Here is a 17751-nt window from a genome sequence, read left to right on the forward strand (position 1 = left end):
ATTACTAAAATATGCTTATCTCATATATGCAAATAGCAGGATATTTATAAGATTCTTTGAAATTTCCATAATTGTGCTGTAAAAAAAATCTCTTTGCTTATCTCACAAAGTGTTGTAACCACAGTGTTACTTTTATTGAAATCCAAAAATCACTCAGCAAAATAAGAATAGTTAGAAAACTGTCAGTTTTTTATATTTTTGAAATAGAAGGGAAAGAAAGCGAGCAAACCAGGCTTTATTATTTTAAATTAGAAAGTTTAATGCTCACCAAAAAGGATATAAACTGTAAATGTATTTTAGCAGTTCCTAGAGAAAAAGAGAGAGGTTTTAATAATAACAGTGTGTGCTCCTATATCATTTTCATTAGAAAAATCTCAGAGCACTTTCAGCTTATTAAAGAATGGAATGCCTCAGAAGGCTCTTGGGAGGTACCATAGGCAAGTAAAGTAACAAATATAAATCCACGTTATGCTCCATACTGTGATTACCTGGAACTTCCAAGCCATCTTGGGGATGTACAGCTCCCTGTTGTCTCAGGATTGCCAGGCTGCCCTGTCTGGCACAGCCTCACCTGGCTGGGACAAGAGCTGGCTGTGTCAATGTGAGGGGCTCCACCGCACCAATCCGCTCATTTTGTGGGTGAGTTAACAAAGGCATGGAAGGTTTTTCCCAAATCTTGTGTCCTGCCCCATGGGGACGCATGAGGAGTTCTGCAGGGATTCCTCTGCCTCCCTCAGGGAATCCTGGATGCTCTCTGGCCTCACATGAGTAGGTTGCTCACCAAGTTCCTCACACAGGAACGTGCCTAGGCAGGCTCCAACAAATCATCTTGGGAGTGATCTAGAGAGGACAGAAAAATAAGATATTAACCTAAATTTAGCAAGAGTCATAAAATGTTCGCTGGAACAACAAAAGGAGGAAGAGAGGCTGTAAAGGTAGAGGATATTCCCTGGGCTGATGAAGAAAATAATATTAAAAACTCCCTGGTGTTTAATTTCAGAAAATACAATAGACTGAGCAAGTGCCCAGAAGAGGAACAGCATGTTAACATATCTAAGATAAACAGGAGCCAAGTTGTTAGCCTGACAGAAAAACGAGAGAGCCCGTTAATGCAATGGGGGAAAATAATAAATTAAAAACCAGATGGTTCAAAGATGTGATTGCATCTTCAGCTTCAGCAGGAGGAAAGAAGGGGAATACATACGTATTTCAGGCAGGCTAGGAACACAAAAGCTGGAAAAACATACACGGACAGAAGAGGCAGGCTCATCATAATGAAATTAATTAAAAGAGCAGGACCTCAAGTTATTTTAGGTCCCAGTGGTAGAAACACCAGAATTCCAAGCTCCGTTCTTCATTTATACAAAAAGTTTCCTATTTCATCCATGCTCAGAAAAGGACCTCTTCCTTTCTGTGTTAGATAGTGAGTCAAGGCAGATGGGAATTATTCTGAGCTTGGAGAACACAAAGCAGCACAAATTAATGGCTTACTGGCAGAAAGGCAGTTTAAAGCACTTTGCCAAAGCACATTTTATTCCTACACTTATCCTACATACATATTTTTTTCTTTAATTCTGTTCAGATAAGAAGTGCATGACTAAGCAGAGATACATATCTGTGTTGGGGGGGGGGCATTAAAACAAACAAACAAACAAACAAACAAAAAGCAGAGGAAAGAAAGGGGAAAAAAATCCACAATGGCTGGTGCAATGACTTAACGACTTGCTTCATGTCACTCAGCACACAGAAAATAGAACCCCCTCTTGCCAGCTTGAACTCGTCCCATAATTTCTGTGTGGGTTTATATGCATCTGCCTGCATTCTGTCGCATATATACACGTGTGTATATGCACACCCATATCTTACTGTTTCACATGAAGAAACACTTATGTGGGGGGATTGAGGGGAGTCCTCATGGCCGTAGGGACCTTGGCCAGGATCCTGGTTCTGCCATAAGGGGAAGTTTTGCTTTTGGTTTCAAAAGTGACAGGGTTTCGCTCCAGCTTCACACCAGTAAGGTTTTAAATCTGCAGCAAGACTTTCTCTACCCAGCATTATGCTTCAACCATTTCTGTGAGAAATCTGGAAATGGTTTAAATGTGCAAATTAACCATGCATAAACAATTTAAGTTATGATACTGATATTATTTCAATCATAATTTGGCAGGATGATGGAGGCAGAAATAGTGTTGATTCTTTCATGACTATTAACTCTCAAGACCTCAGTTTTATATCCCTTGGGAACAGATTCCCTCTGTGCTTAGGACATTAGAAACAGGAGATCAGGAGATGTAGGTTCAGTTCTTGTTACAAGAATTTCAGGTGCTTTCTTAACTTCCTGTCACCCTTTTTCCCCTTGTGTAAAATTAGGATAATGACATTTCTTCATATGACAGCAGCTTAATGCATTGATGTCTAAAATGCTCAGGAGGAAGGGGTTATACATTTCAGAGATTACTGTTTATTACCATGATTGTTATCACTGATATTTCTGGGAGTTTCGCTCACATATGTAATAAGGGCACAATATTATGAACATTTTGCCTGATTTTGAACTTAAAACCAATTTTGTTCTGAATTAATTCCTTTGAATAGAATTATTCCTGAACTACATCAACTAGGGACCAGCTGCTGACCCCAAGTGTTTAAGAACTACAGATAATCATGGATGAAAAGAGACAAAAATACATTTTATCTAAGAAGTATCTACTGTTGTGATAGAGACTGAAATTAAAGTATAATCCAGAGAGAGAGAGAGAGAGAGGGAGAGAGAGTATTCTTTAATTAAAATCAGCTACCTCAAAAGATGGATTTTCTCAGGAGTGAAATTTGCACTGTGCTGAAGGCTTTCCACTTAAACCCTTGATGATGCAAGGAAAAAGCATTCTCAAGGAGTAATATTGGCATTAGCAGATAGTCACATGCCACTGCACAATAAGGCAAAATTTGCAGAGAAAAAAATATATGGAAAATAGAACAGCAAGATGGACAAAACAGGAAGCTCTCTGAAACACAGACCTGTGAGTAGCCAGCAGCAAATGAATAGTTTGGCAAAGAAAGGGACAAAGATAGAGACTTGAAGATAGAGAAGGAAAAATTAAACCAGAAGCAGCAAAGATCAATGAAAACAATCAGCACTTTCTGCCAGGAGATATGCTTAAAAGACTGAAAACAAGGCTTTGAATAACCTGTTCAAAATGATCCATCGTCCCACCCACCATCTCCATAGCAATTAATGGTGCCCACCAAGGACACATTATGGTTCAAGGCATAGAGATGGTATGTGCACCACATGAAAATGGCAGGTGAGCAGCACAACATCCATTTTGGGTAGTTCTGGGATGTGCATAGACAGTGCCTTCCTCACCTTGGAAGAGATGCTGCTGCTGGCAGCGCGTGCCGGAGGGGAGCACTTCTGACGGGCGCTCCAAAGTGAATCCTGTTCCGTTCCCATTTTAGTTACCATCACAGATGGCTTCCTGCAATACAAAGAAGGCTCTTGGCAAGGCAGTGTGCTGGATAACATTAGAATTGGATGTGATGGAAGTATTACCTCACAGAAACACCCATTCACCAGCATTCGTTTCATTGTGTGCAGCACAGTGGATTCGAGCAGCTACTTCACACTGGCTTCCTCACACATGCAAATCTCTCTTGCACGATTCTTGTCTAACAACCAGGTGGACTCTGTGAGAAGTGGTTCTGCTGCACTGAGGAAAATTTCTCTCTTTTTTTTTTCCTTCGTTTTCAAAAAATATTTTAAGGCTAAAGTGGAGGACGAGCTGCTGCAATGGTATCAGAGACACTCTGGCCACATCACTGGAGACACAGGCAGTGGTGTGGGCAGCAGCAGAGACCCTCCCTGTGCTCAGGGCACGTTACTGCGAGGGAGAGGATAGACATAGCTTCAGTGCCTATAAATACCTTGTAGCTTTGGTCTGTGTGATGCAAATGTTTTTGTGGAAAGAGCCTAAAACCAAATTGTTAGTCTAATATTGGCCATGATATTGCAGCCAGGCAGAATGGGATATGTAGCAGGGGACTTTTTAATGCATCAAATTAAAAAACCTGTGCAAATCTTGGCTGAGTCCAGGTTCCCAAAGAGCTACTGTGGATTCAGGACAAATTTCAGTTCAAGCAGAAGGGTTGGCTAGTCATTAAAATACATCATACAGGTAATCTGGCTCAAAGTCCCAGACCTTTAAAGGTATTTTAATACCCATAGTACTCCAAGTGCTAAAACAGCTTGACCAAATTTGGCACTAGCTACCAGCATCTCTTGAAAGGCAAATAATATCCATGGCAGTAAAAGAGCGAGGCCTTCTTGGTGATGTGGCTTACATTGGGAATTAGTGGATCACTCACTGAGCTGAGTTACATGTTCTCAGAGTTATGGTTTCTCATAGCAACTCTGCCAGTCCTGCTCACACAGATGCTGCAGTCCTGTGGAGCCCCTCTGAGCATGCAGGGCTGGGTGTTCCATGGGAGAAGTGCTGAGAGTCCAGTGATGCTGGTACGTGCTGGCGAGCAGTATTCACATATTAACAGATTTCCACTCAAACTGGCAAATAGGAATGTCTATGTTAGAAATGCTGTGTGAAAGCCAAGGCAACAAAAGTCAAAATGTGTATATGAGAATATGTGGTACACACAGTATATGTCACAATGTTTACCATCACTTCAAAACATGCACCCGCCCACAGTTCTTCACTAGCAGCATCCTGGAACTTCTCCAATTGGGATTTGCTATATGAAGCAAAAGTCAATTAAAATCAGCCATTATTGTACAGATCATGAGATCCATAGTACAAGATCCCATACTCATCCCAGATGCTCATTAATAGCAGTGCGTTGTAAACAAATCCAGGACAATTGCTTGGGGTTTGTATACTTTTCTGATTGCTGTGTTTGCTCAGTTAACATATAACATTTCAAAATGGCTTGGATTAAAATTTTTAGCAAATAGCAAATTCCCCAGAAACACAGTTCTGTTGCATTCTGCAACTATTGCAAATGTAGGTCAGAGTCAGTAAGTAGGTTTTTAGCTAATGAAAACAGAGGTGGGGGGAGAAAGGTTTGGGGAAAAGGAAATCATGTCTACCCAGCTTGCTAGAGGAAGACCTGTGAGCACCAACTCACCTACCTCCTTTCACCAAAGAGCCTGTTGCTGTGTGAGGTGTGGTGACTCATCTCTGCATCACACGGATCCTACATTTTTAGCTTGGAAAATCACCACCTGCTAAAGGCATAGTGTACTTGGTTGGGTTCCCTCAGTGTCTTGAGGAGCTCTTCCATGTTGTTAAGAAAACATGATTTTCCAGGGAGGTAAACTGTGCAGTCTCATGTTCAGAAGCTCAATAATTGTACAAATCAAAAAACCAGTTCCTGCCATGCTTTTATTTGTGAAGAAACAGCATTTACTGGGCCAACTCAGAGAAACCAATGCAAGAATGGCCTTGAGCTGAGATCATTCTGCTGGGTGGGTGGAGGCTTCCAGTCCTTTGTGGAGAGCTGAGCACTAACATCCTTCTCTCTGCTCCCAGGTAAGACCTGCCCAGAATTACAGGTGAACCTGACCTCAGAAACAGAACACTGTCAGGTTTTTTTAGTTGAATAAAACATTAACTTGATATGAAACAAACATCTTTGGTTTGGAAAAAGGTTCCCCCACCCCTACACACACACAAATGCACGTGCTAATTTTTCAGGGCTAATTTATAAACCAAAAAATCTGTAATTAGCACAATTTTATTTGTAATTGGCAGGGATAAGTTGTTTGCTTTAGTGTCAATATCAGTAGCAATGGAAGTGCACTCGCTCTTTTGTTTTCAATTCTTTCACTACCTCTTCCCATTTAGTTTCAAGGTAAGATCAGTATCTGGAAACAAGATGTAATTTATGCTGTTATCATTTCCAAAACTTCAGCAAATCTACTCTTGATAATGTATTATAATTACACTGGTGATCAGAACTGGACTGGAAAATGTAGGAAGCCTGGCGTCAACTGCCACTGTGTGTCTGACCAGATCAGAAAATGAAAACAACAGTTACTGGCATTTATTGTCAGAGGAGCTTCAACTCAGATTTGCAGAGAGATACGGACTGCAAATATTAAATGGCTATTCATTTCATATATATACCTAATTTCTATGGATTTTGAGACTGGTGCCCTAATATCTGTCAAGCTTGTTCCCATTTGCTTCTTCCAACAGTTCCCGTTTAATAGAAGCTTTTCTACTCTAAAGCCAAATGCAATGCTCCCTGCTGTGATGGATTCCTTCTTTTTCCTTCCTAATTGGAGCCATTTCATCAGATCGAATTTTGACAGAGATAGTAATTGTCATCCAATTTTAAGGCAATGACAAGATCAATATGAATTCTCAGATGACAAGTATTATTACTGGGTGAGCACAAAGAAACAAAGAAAATGAAAAATCCATGTTCTAGGGATCAAAACAGTTTGAGGCACATGCTTGCCTTGATCCACGTGTATGTGAATCCTGTTGACAACAATAGACGCTGTGCATGTGGATGGATGGGATAGAACAGATGGCCTTTGCCAGTCAAATAGTGCAGCAAAACGAGCACCCAGTGCTTTAGTACATTGCAGTTTCAGTAATGTGGGAGTCAATTAACTTGCCACCAAACAGGCTTACAGGGAAAATTACCCAGAGCCCCATCTCAGAGAATTCTGCTCCTCCTTAACATTTTGTACTCCTTCTGTTTCCCGAATGTCAGGAGTAAACACCCAAGAAATCCCGGTTCTTTAAGGTAAATATATTCAAAGTGTATTTATGTAGGCAGAAGTACTTGATTATTTTTATAACATTGTTTAAATGAGATGATCTGATTAGTTAATGGCCCGAAGAGTTCAGACAGAGTTCAAATAAGGATCTAAAATGTGTTGCAGCATCTTTCGACGTTTTCCACACCATAGTGGTTTGGGGAGAGATTCTGCCATGTATGCATAACTTGCCAGATACTGTCATTTTATTTTAGTAGGTTCACCCTGCAACAAGACATTTCTTCAAGGCATTTGACCCTCAGAGTTCAGCTCTTGCTCCACATTTGCTACTCACTGTGCGTTCAAGTTACCACTGCAGGGCCGCTGTGCACACACTTATCTTACTATTAAACCAGACCTCCTGCTTTCCCACCCCCGAAGTGTTAAATCCAAGGAAATGCACCCTGTTTGTTTTTTTTCTTTATTTATATTCAAAATACAGTTTAACTGAGGAAAGGCAAAATAATACATGGTTGTCGTACTAATTGGCAGCTGCAGTGGTAACAACCATGACAAGTTTTAGCTCTGTCCACTTCAACCCAGCCAAGTCATTAAAGGTTTTGAAGCAGAGAATTGGGTTATGAAACCCAATATACAGTGGTAGCTAAGCTGGTATCCCTGGATTGCTAAACACATTCTTAACCACCCAAATGCAGGTTCAGTAGGATTATGATCCGTGGAGGAAGGTCTCAGCCAAGCACTGAAAAGATGTTTGTTAGCCTCCAAAATATAAATAAAATATTTACAAAGAGAATAATTGACTTTTGATGTTTACTTCAGGCTATGGTTAAGCAGGCAGTGTCTGTACTAAGCAATGCAGTGACCACCTGCCACAAATGCTGTGATATTTGACAGATCCCTTTCTGCCAAGAACTATAATTCCTATTTAAATCTAAATAGAGGAGCCATGAATGCAGATTTCTCATCACAAAGACACTGATGTTAATCCCCAGTACAGAAAAATAAGAAAAGCCAGAACGTTTTATTGGATTTTATATGGAAGATAATTAAACAGTATTTCTTCTTTACTTGGTATACAGCATCCCATCAACATTCCTGCTAAAATTTGTTTATAAAGAAAGCCAGAAAGTTTTATTACATTTTTATGTAAAAGAAAATTAGCATTTTGTATATTTGAACTTACATTAGAATAACAAAAAGTGGGTAAACAAAAAATGACCAAAGAATGATGAAAATAAAGAGAAAAAAATGTAAGGAAAGCATAACACTCTTCTCATACACACGATTTCATATTCTAAGCATGCAAACCAAATAAATGTTTATGTGCATATGTATATATTGTATATATTCACGTACCAAGCAGTTCTGAAAACCTAAGCTCCCAAAAGTTAGGAAATGCTAGAATTAGATGTGCTTGCACATCCTTAATTTGGCCTTTCTGATTGTGTACACACGAACGTATGCTATTTTTTTTTCACACACACACACCCCGTAGAAAATGGTGCAGTGTAGGCAGAAAATTGGCTGTGAGAATGATGTAATCTCCGAGAGAGCTGCTTTGCAGGAGCCTGTTTCTTTTCTGCCCACAACCCAGTTTGGTATTTTGGATGTACCCAAGGAAGTTATCTTAGCATGTTTCCCAGCAGGTGGGTGCTGCCAATCTGAGGCTGTAAGAGAATGTGTCTGAGGGTGCATTTAAAGCGTGCTTATTAATAGAGGGGAGGCGGGGGGGGGGGGGGGGGCTGTATCCAAGGTTGCATCCTCGGCATTTAAAAATGTTTCACTTCAGCTTGTGCTGCCATTTACTGCATTATGTGATGCATGTGGATTTTCCAAACAAAAGATGTTTATGAGGAGAGTATATTTTAAGATCCTTTTCATGACTGCACAGACCCCTCTCCAAGCAGATGGCCTGACAGTTGCAAGGAAACTATTCATAAGCCAGAAGTAGCATTTAAAATTCTTTTAAAAAGACAGTTTGTTCTCCATATACATTTTAAGCAGGTACTAATTCTGCTCACAGCAGCACCTTCCCTGCTCCCCAGCTCATTCCCAGTCTGACAGCACCAACTGCAGCCGCATGGGATGTGGGAGCACAGCCGACAGCAGCCCCAGCAGCGTGGCACTGGGCTGCCATGTCACTTCAGCACCCAGATCGACTCCCTCTCAGGCTGCTCTCAGCACTGGTTGGTGTGGAGGGGACCATTAAAATCCAGACTCCACTCGCTGCTAACTTGGAGTAATATTGGAGGTACAACAGTTTCCCTTTTATACCCAAAATAGGCTGTATCTGCAGCGAAAGTGTTTACTTGGCATGTACAAGTGTGTAGAAACAAGCAGGATTAGTGAAGAACTTTCCAAGGACATAAATATATTTTATTCCATTTTCATTCACAGCCTTGACTGTTACCTAGCTGTAGTTGAAGTTTTTTGAGGAAAATAACCAGCTGAGAACAAAGTAATTGAACCCAAGCCACTTCACCATTACTAACTTTATGTATTCTGGGGCAAATCTTTCGGCAATGACTTCTTACAGCTGCACTTGCTGACCCTTTTAATTGCCTTCTACAGAACCTCCTGCTTGAAGGAAACGAGCACTCCCATATCATGCACTTGATAAATAAATAATGCCATCCCTCTGGAGACAAAAATTCCATCTCTAACCAATCTAAGCACAAGGACAGGGACTAACCGTCCTTCCAGTTTGGGGAGATGGTTTGTTTTTGCTTTTCCTTCACCTCAGGAACTGAGGCTTATTATTCATAGCATCAAACACATTTAGAAATGTTTTTGAAAAATTTGCCTAATATCCTGCAGCAATGAGTTGCAGGGTTGATTATACACTGCACAAATGTTTTCATCATTTTTCCTTCACCTTTCCATGCATATTTGTGCTTCAGAGAAAACAAAATAAATAGCCCCTTCTCCCTGCTTCTGTTATATCATCTTTTACTCTTGTGTTTTGTAAACTAAACAATGCTAGTCTTTTTAATCACTTTTTAGATGGAAGCCTCTTCCCTCGTGTGTTTAATCATTTTTGCTGCACTTCTAACATACGTGTGAGCACATATATACTCTGGAGCAATCAGAAACTCTACTAAAAACAGTTTTAAGGCTTAAAAGAGGTTTGCTCTTTGCTCCCTAAACAATCCCTGTTCATCTCAATCTAAATTCACTTTTAGAAACAAGGTCCCCCAGCACAGGTGCTGAGATGTGTGTGCAGATGTGCAGGTTTAAAAGTGAGGAACAGGACAGAGAGGGCAGGAAGGCTTCATCTTGCATTCAGCACATTCAGCAGAGTGGTCACCAGGCCAGCCCTGACTTGATGGAGAAATGAAGTCAGAGACTGGACCAGGGTAAGAATTTGTTTCTGCTGTAGGAGGATGAGCCTTCCTAAGCCCATATCTTTCAGGTAGATAATTTGTAGATGATACTGTTCCATCTTTCAGAATCTCACCTCCACTCTAGGCTACCTTTGTCCTTTACTCATGCTGCATAGCACTGAAACTGCTCTTTGAACAGTGATGGTAAGAGCAGAGCTGGTGCTACAGCTCTGCTCAGCCCAAAAGGGAACACGAAGGAGAAATGAGAAGCTGGTGAAAAGTTTCAAGGAGAAACATAGTCTCTAGGTGGAACCAGTGCCCTCATGAAGGTGCAGTCAAGGCAATTGGCTTCTCTTTTGGCAGCCTTTTGTTCTCTGTCCTACAGAAGCTTTTTGCTCATTGCTTTCTGGATCCAGACTGTGTATATTATAAAAGGCAAACTTTTGCTGGGGGAACGGTTTCACACACTTCATCAGGGAAATGGGCTAGCTGTAGGTTAGCTGAAGACCAAACCCAAAAATATTTCGAGTAGGATTCCCCCAATCTAATTTTAGCCTTCTGAAGCTTTATTATCTAGTCTAAGCTTGTTGCTTAATCATCTTCTGCAGTCAACAAAAAGAGGAGTCACTTTATGCCACCATAAAATAGAGTCTGGAAGGGGATGACTTCCTGCTCTGAAGTGCCTCCCCTTCCTTTGGTGAATAATTATTCAGGTGATGATCTGGGTGCTTCCCTTTACAGTCTGTAGAGCTGCATGACCAAAAACCTCCAAAAAGATCTGCTCACAGATCATACTCCTCGCACCAGTGAAGTTGCTGTTATTGATCCTGGTATGAGCATTGAGGAGCTCTGGGGTACAAGGGGCTCTTACAGGCTCAGGCTGCCTTACAGCACGGCCTGGAAAGAGTGTTTGTGACAAGTGTGTTACAGACCCATTGCCAGGCATGCTGCATCAATGAGCAGTTAGATTTACATTTGTGATGGTGATAGATGGTTACTAAATAAACTTTGCAATATTCAAGTTGGTGTTTGGGGAAGAGGAGGGCAGGGTTAGTTTTTTCTATCATCTAGTTATAACGTCTCTCTCTAATTCTCTCTTTTTAAAAAAAAAAAAAAAAAGTTAAGGCACTTAACTTTCCTTTCCCTCTTAAAATCAAAGTGAATATATCTTGTCCTTGGAAAGTTCTTTGTTAATCCTGTTTGTATTTTTTTAATGATATGCAAACATTTTCATTGTGGATTAATGTGCTGTTTCAAAGCAGTTGAGATTTTAAGATTGCCATTAATTCAGAGGAAGATACTTCTGTTACTGTTCCAGTCCTTTTGGAAACTAATTTCATTCAATGCCCTTTTGGAGGCTTTGCACTGGAGTGCTAAATGAATGCTATCAAAGGCCATATTAAAGAGGATTGTATATAGTTGACCAGGGTTCATACCAGGGACTAGTTTTAGATAGTGTCTCACATTGAAAATATGATTCTTCAATTATACTTCCTATTGCAGAAATGAAATTACCTTGAATGCTTGGTCTAGTAGGCTTATTTCTTAGAACACAATAGCAAATGGTCAAATTCTTCCTCACAGTAAAACATATCTGATTAAAAAATGAAAGAGAGACACAGAAATATGAAAAGCAAAGTCTGTCATAAGAGCCCTGGGATCAATGAAAGGACAGCTTAGACAAAGACTTTCCATTTGAGTTACCCCAATAATTCCAGGACTGTCTGAATGCTTCAAGTAGAAGTGTCTAAAGTGCCTAATGTTCTGCCAGCTGATTCAGGATGCTGCAACGGGGGATCAGAGGGCCAAAGAGAATATGCAGAAGCTTTTAAACACATTCACACTATGCACAGGTAATAATCAAAGTGATTTGCAAATAAGTCTTCTTACAAAACTTAACATCTTTGAGATCACAATCATAAAAAATAATTGATACAATTAGGGGAATGAAGCTGTGTTTGGTGTGACTGCAGCAATTCACATTTATTACATTTCTAAGTGTTTTCTTGTCTGCTTTCCCAACTCATAATGTACCTCTGATTTATTTGGAGAGTAATAGTGATTGCAGTCCTTCCCTGCTATTTTTTTTCTGTCTCATGATCTGGACTGATGTTTTAGGTGTGACTTCACTGTGCAGAGGGTCCAACCCTGCGAGGACACATCAGGTCTTGGCCAACCTGCTCTACCAGACAATGCTGGCAGGCTGCTCTTGGGGTTGATTGGATTGAATGCCTACTGCTGCTGAATACACACGCAACCTACTGCGGTGTTTCTAAACACTCTGCTTTTCTAATTCCAGGATTACAGTACTTAAAGACAGGTAAGGATGATGAACAAGTGGAAAGGATCTTATGTCCTTACATCCACAGGGAGTTTTGTGCCTCTGTCCTGCTGGCATTAGTCATGTAAGCCTCTCATTCATCTACCTTGGGAAGACTGATTTGCTCAGCCTTTGGTGTTTTCATCGGGTTTTGATGTGCTAGCTGAGTGAACTCAATGATTGCTTATGTGTATGGGAATTAATTATGAATTTTGACTATATAAAGCAATCTTGTGGACTCATGCTTCATTAGTAATCTGATCTGTTAGCCACTGCAATGCTGACTGACTTAATTTGCACTGCAGATACCACAGCTAGAAGGCAGCAGACATTTGTGTGGAAGATGGGATGTGGAGTTTCACCAACTCCTTGCATTTAATTCTTAGCCTCCACCTCTTAGCTGGGTAGCATATGATGAGAGGCCAGAGCCCAAGACTAAGCATTGAAAACCTGTCCTATGACACAGATCCTGTTGATTTTCTTTTCTGGAGAAAACAACTTATTCAGGCTGCAGTGCTCTGGCTTGCTGGGCATCGACGTGCACCTTGAGACTGCCTCTCATGCTCTCACTTTCTTCAGAGCCAGAGTAAAGTGTCCCAAGAGCTATAGCTAAAAATCATAACACAAGAGTAAAGTGGTTATTTTCTTTTAACCACTCTTCCTTTTTTTATTTGTAAAGTATTTAAAATTATTCTTAAGAATATGCAAGACAATTTGAGACCCCAAGCCACCACCTGCAGGAATCTTATTGTTTGCTAGAAAGGAATAATTTTTGTTTTGCAAAAAAGACCTGGAGAGGACAAAGAAACATTTCTATATGGTATGCATTAGCAAAAAAGATTAGACAGGCTATAATCTTGGTCAGTCTGACTTCTACAATTATGGAAAATTACAAAGATTGATGTTAGTTGCAATTTATCTTATTGCATAAACTGGTACAGGATGAATCTTCTCTTTTGAAATACATATTTCACTGAAACTAGACTACGTGTGAAGCGATTTCTTTTTCTTTCTTTTCCCCATCAGATTGATAATAGATTGTGTAGGAAAGTGCTGAAAACACAAAAAGAAAAAGTTGGAGTGATTCGAATTGTCATGGCAATATCCTAGATTTTTCAAGAAGTTTGGTTCTGTTTAGCTAGTCACTTTAATTTTCCTTCGCTAACTTGTCTTCATTCTCTGCCACAATGATAATTCTTTATATGACTGTCAGCCCTTTGCATTGTGACAGCTTAAATTAATGTTTTGATATTTCTCTCTTTGTAAGAATACAACAAAGAAGACAACTGCCAAGGATAGGACAGAAACTGTACGAATGTAAAACAGACATTGTGCACCAATAAAGCCAGAAGGAATAATTTTCATTTTATTGCCTTGTTAATAAGCTTTTGCAACAACTAATCCTGGAGACTTTGGGTTCTGTGGGCTAGTATGGCCCTTATGCTTCATCTGGGTCATGGTAAACTTCTTACAAGGGACCTTGGACATTTCTGGGAATTCTTCAGCCCATTAAGGTTGGGAGGTTTAATACCTCAGGCAGGCTGATTCAGCCTACAGTACTACACTAACCATAGATGTAAGCTTTGGTGGATTAGCTTGTTTTACAGTCATAATCACAATAGCACTTGTTCGCAGCAGAAACTCTTTTGAAAACTAATGTATGTTCATCTCATTTTTACATACCACCTCTCCAAGTGTTAAGAGGATCATTAATAAGAATTCCGAAAGGAAGATGCAGGAGGAGTTTGAAGGATTTGATCTGGCACTTACAAAAGAAATGATGAAAAGGAATTGTCTTAAGATTTTGTGGAGGTTTACACCAATCCTTATCTAAGGTTCAAGGCCTTTAGCAGCATTGTTCCTGTTCTTAATGCATGCTTCGAAAATCCCAACCCATCTGGCATTGCTGTAAATGAAGCTTGACTTCAATGAGGATGGTGTTTTTCAGTGTTCTTTAAAAAATCCTTTTAAAAAGATCTGAGATACTCAGATGCAGTTTAATGTTTCAGTATAGCTGAGGATTTCATTATTACCTCCTCTCATTTTTATCCTTTTCCGTCTGTTTTTCCTCTCACACATTCCTTCAGGACCTGGCCTCACCTGAGAGATGAGGAATTTAAATGAAAGTAGAACCAAAAAAAAAATAAAAAAATCAATTAATCCATTCTTTGTGGCAGAAGCCACCAGATGATGCTGTTACTCTTATAGCTTCTTAGCATGTGAGCAAGATTTCAGTTTTTGAAGGAATGTTGCATTGTTATTAGCTTAGTTTTACAGTAATCCTCTGAGAGAAGCTACCAGCAGAGTGTGTTTTTTGCCTTATTTTCTATAGGATGCAGTTCTTGGGACAAATTACTTTCCTTGGAGTTAAATTTCAGTACTGTGCTGCAAAGCAGTGCATTCTGGAAGTAGCAGGAACTTCTGTGATGACTGCAGATACCGCTGTCACAGGGTAAAAATAATAATAATTTTTTAAAAAGCATTAAGAAAATGGGTTTTACTTAGGAGAAAGTCCACATCACTTTCTGTTTCATCAACAGGTCAGTACCAAACCCCAAAATTCTGTCACTATAAAGAAGCAGTAGTTGTTACAAATGTAAGACACTGAAGAAGTTAAAGACACTCTCACCACTGTGGATTTGCTAGGCCATATAAAAAAGCCATAAGGAGAGCACTGTTTGGATCTCAAATAATCCTTTGACCTATACCTCTCCCTCTTCAACGAAGTGCTGGTCCCAGAGAGCTTCAAAGAATAGACGAAAAGTGTGAGACGTGCTATTTATCTCAATGGACCACAAGTGCTGAAAGCTAGGGATGAAAAATTTAACATCAGATTTGTCAGATATTTCACTGCTGATGGGATCATTTTAGCAGAAATGACCAATGGCAGTCCTTATCCATCAAACTGAAGGTTTAATATAAAAAATAAATAACATGGGAGATAGGGCTTCTAGTGCATGATTCATTTATGCATTTTAATTAAAACTCTTGATTGTTTAAATGCAAATGAAGCAAATTCAGAAATGCCATTGCATTGCATCAGCAAGCTTAAAATCAGCAGCAGAGACTGGGTTCAGTCAGGTATGATGATGATAGTGAAGCATATGAGAAAGTTTTACTGTCTCTGCAGAAGGTATTGCCACCAGCTGCTCCAAACTCTGCTTCTACCCGTAGAAACAACCCCCACAGCAGTCACCTGAGAAAAAAATGAGCGCTCATGCCTCAGCCAAGCTGTTACTGGACAGTGATCTCAAACTAGAAAGTTGTACTGAAGGGCACATGTCAACACTCAGACATTGCCAGATCTGAACAAGGCAAGATCGAACTAGACTAGAGAGTGCCCTCCATATACCTGAGATTATCTTTGGCCTGGGATTTCTAATCTTGACAGCCATTTAATGTAAAATAAGTTCTGCTTATTTTTATAGATCTTACAAGAAAGAATAAGCAAGCGCATTACAGAGCTAATGCATCCAGGCTTTGCTAAGCCAATTAAGCAATCAAATCAAGGTCACAACAAATCAGTGAGATTGAATGGCCAAAATTAATATAGTAGGAAATTAAATCAAAGTTATAAAGTTGAGACCAAATTTGTTTTGTTGGTCTTGGGCTGGGGATATTTATGGGGGAAGCTGTTTTCTTTGCAGTCTGAAGGATGTTTGTGTGTCCATCCAGTCCAAGGTTTGTGTGGGTTCTTTCTAAGAGGGACTCTCTAAAACAAAGGGTAATCCTGGCTGGTTCCACTTAAAGAGGAGGTACAGCCACCACAGTGCTGTCAGCAGCTCGGCTTCATTATTTTCTTCCTTAAATCTCCCTGTTGTAACAAGTTATTAGCTTGCTGCTCTGATTTTCCCTTTCTAACAGAGAAAATCTTTCCATAGAAGTGACACAGATGACAGCCAAATCAAGCAGTAACAGCTTTGGGGAAAAAATAATAAATCCAGAAGAAATTTCCTAATTATATGCAAGATTTACAGAGTTTGGTGTTTACTTTTAGGGACCTGTATGTAGTGCTGTTTCTCCATTATAGAGTGCAAATATGCAAGTGTGTCTTTGAGATAAGGCAGTATCGTCCTCGTATAATGAAAAGGAAATGAAAAGAGTGAGTTCAAAATGCTTTATATTTTGGGATCTTCACTTGTGGTGTTGACAGCAGCTGCAACAAAGATTCAGACTGAAGACAACTTACATTCATGTTGAACATCTCAATGGCATTAGCACAGTCAGTAACAAGGCTTTTACCTCTTTTCCTGTGGATTGTACAGTTACAGGAGGGAAAAGCTTTACGTCCAGAAGCTGCCCCGGGAACGAATGTGCTTCTTTCCATCAAGATTCTCTCTCCTTTCAGAGTCCTGCTCATGGTTATTAGGACCAGACCTTGCAATGGAGGATGTTGCCCATGGGCCTTGAGCCATGTGGTCACCAGGATGAGGGTTCATTGTCATGAAGTATCTTCTAGTTTAATTGCAGGCTTCTTGCCAGAAACAAAAGAGAAAGGGAGGACAGGCTATGAAAACTTGTGTTTTCTTACTGGGTTAATGAAAAACATTGAGTGGACAGTACAGTAAAATACATCTAAAATAATTGTTTGAGAGTTCTATCATGGCAGTTGCTTTCTCTCCCTACTTTGGGCAATTATTGCAGGTGAATTCATATCCTGCTCCAAAATAAAACACTCCTTTTTTTCCCCCATCAGGCTAAATTTTACCGATAATTAGAGTTTTTCTAGGTTCAATTCAAACTGATTGCAAGGAAACTTTGTTCTAAAGGAGTATATTTTCCTTTGAATATAGGCTGGACTACCCTGAGTCCAGGGAACTGTGCTGCAAGGTCTGATCTGCCCCTGAACCTTGGGCTGGAGAGGAGTCCTGAATGGGGGCACATGGAGCATCTCTTCCCCTCACCACATCCTTCCTCAGCACAATGTGATTAACCATTTGCCAGGTCTCACCACCTGTCCTACCCAGAACAGGACAGGCATCCCTGTCCACAGCTGGGGGCTGGAACCAGATCATCTTTAAGGTCCCTTCCAAGCCAAACCATTCTATGACCTAAGAACTGGGGTTTTTTACAGGAGGTGGGAGGGCGAGAGAAAAGGAGTTTTCTTGCCAGTTGGCCTGAACATTCCCCAGGGACGTGTAAAGCCCAAAGTCTGTTTGCTGCCCGTCTGTGTCGCAGCTCAGGGCTGAACATGCCAAAGGCTGCTGAGGTGACTTGTGTGAGCAACTCCTACCCAGCATGAGGAGCAGGCTGCAGAGCCAGGTCTTCTGTTTGGGCAAAACCCAACAACACTGCTGAATTAAAGACATAACTGAGGTTTGGCAAAATTGCAACACAGCTGCCCAAGGTCATCTCCAGTGAAA

General features: G+C 40.3%; 1 long non-coding RNA gene across 2 annotated transcripts; it reads right to left on the minus strand.

The window, feature by feature from the left end:
- Nucleotides 1–215: 215 nt before the first annotated feature.
- LOC113998224 lies at nucleotides 216–17334 on the minus strand. 2 transcript variants are annotated; one of them, XR_005563973.1, is made up of 3 exons: nucleotides 16631–17334; nucleotides 3368–5550; nucleotides 216–840 (listed from the first exon to the last, which is right to left on the minus strand). It is a non-coding gene; the product is annotated as an uncharacterized LOC113998224 (long non-coding RNA). The 2 variants fall into 2 exon arrangements; XR_005563972.1 differs by lacking the exon at nucleotides 16631–17334 and having other exon boundaries at nucleotides 3368–10274.
- Nucleotides 17335–17751: the final 417 nt, after the last annotated feature.

Source organism: Pipra filicauda, unplaced genomic scaffold (assembly GCF_003945595.2).
Source record: "Pipra filicauda isolate LSUMZ 115617 unplaced genomic scaffold, ASM394559v2 scaffold270_size1042834_pilon, whole genome shotgun sequence".
In the NCBI taxonomy this organism is placed as follows: domain Eukaryota; kingdom Metazoa; phylum Chordata; class Aves; order Passeriformes; family Pipridae; genus Pipra; species Pipra filicauda.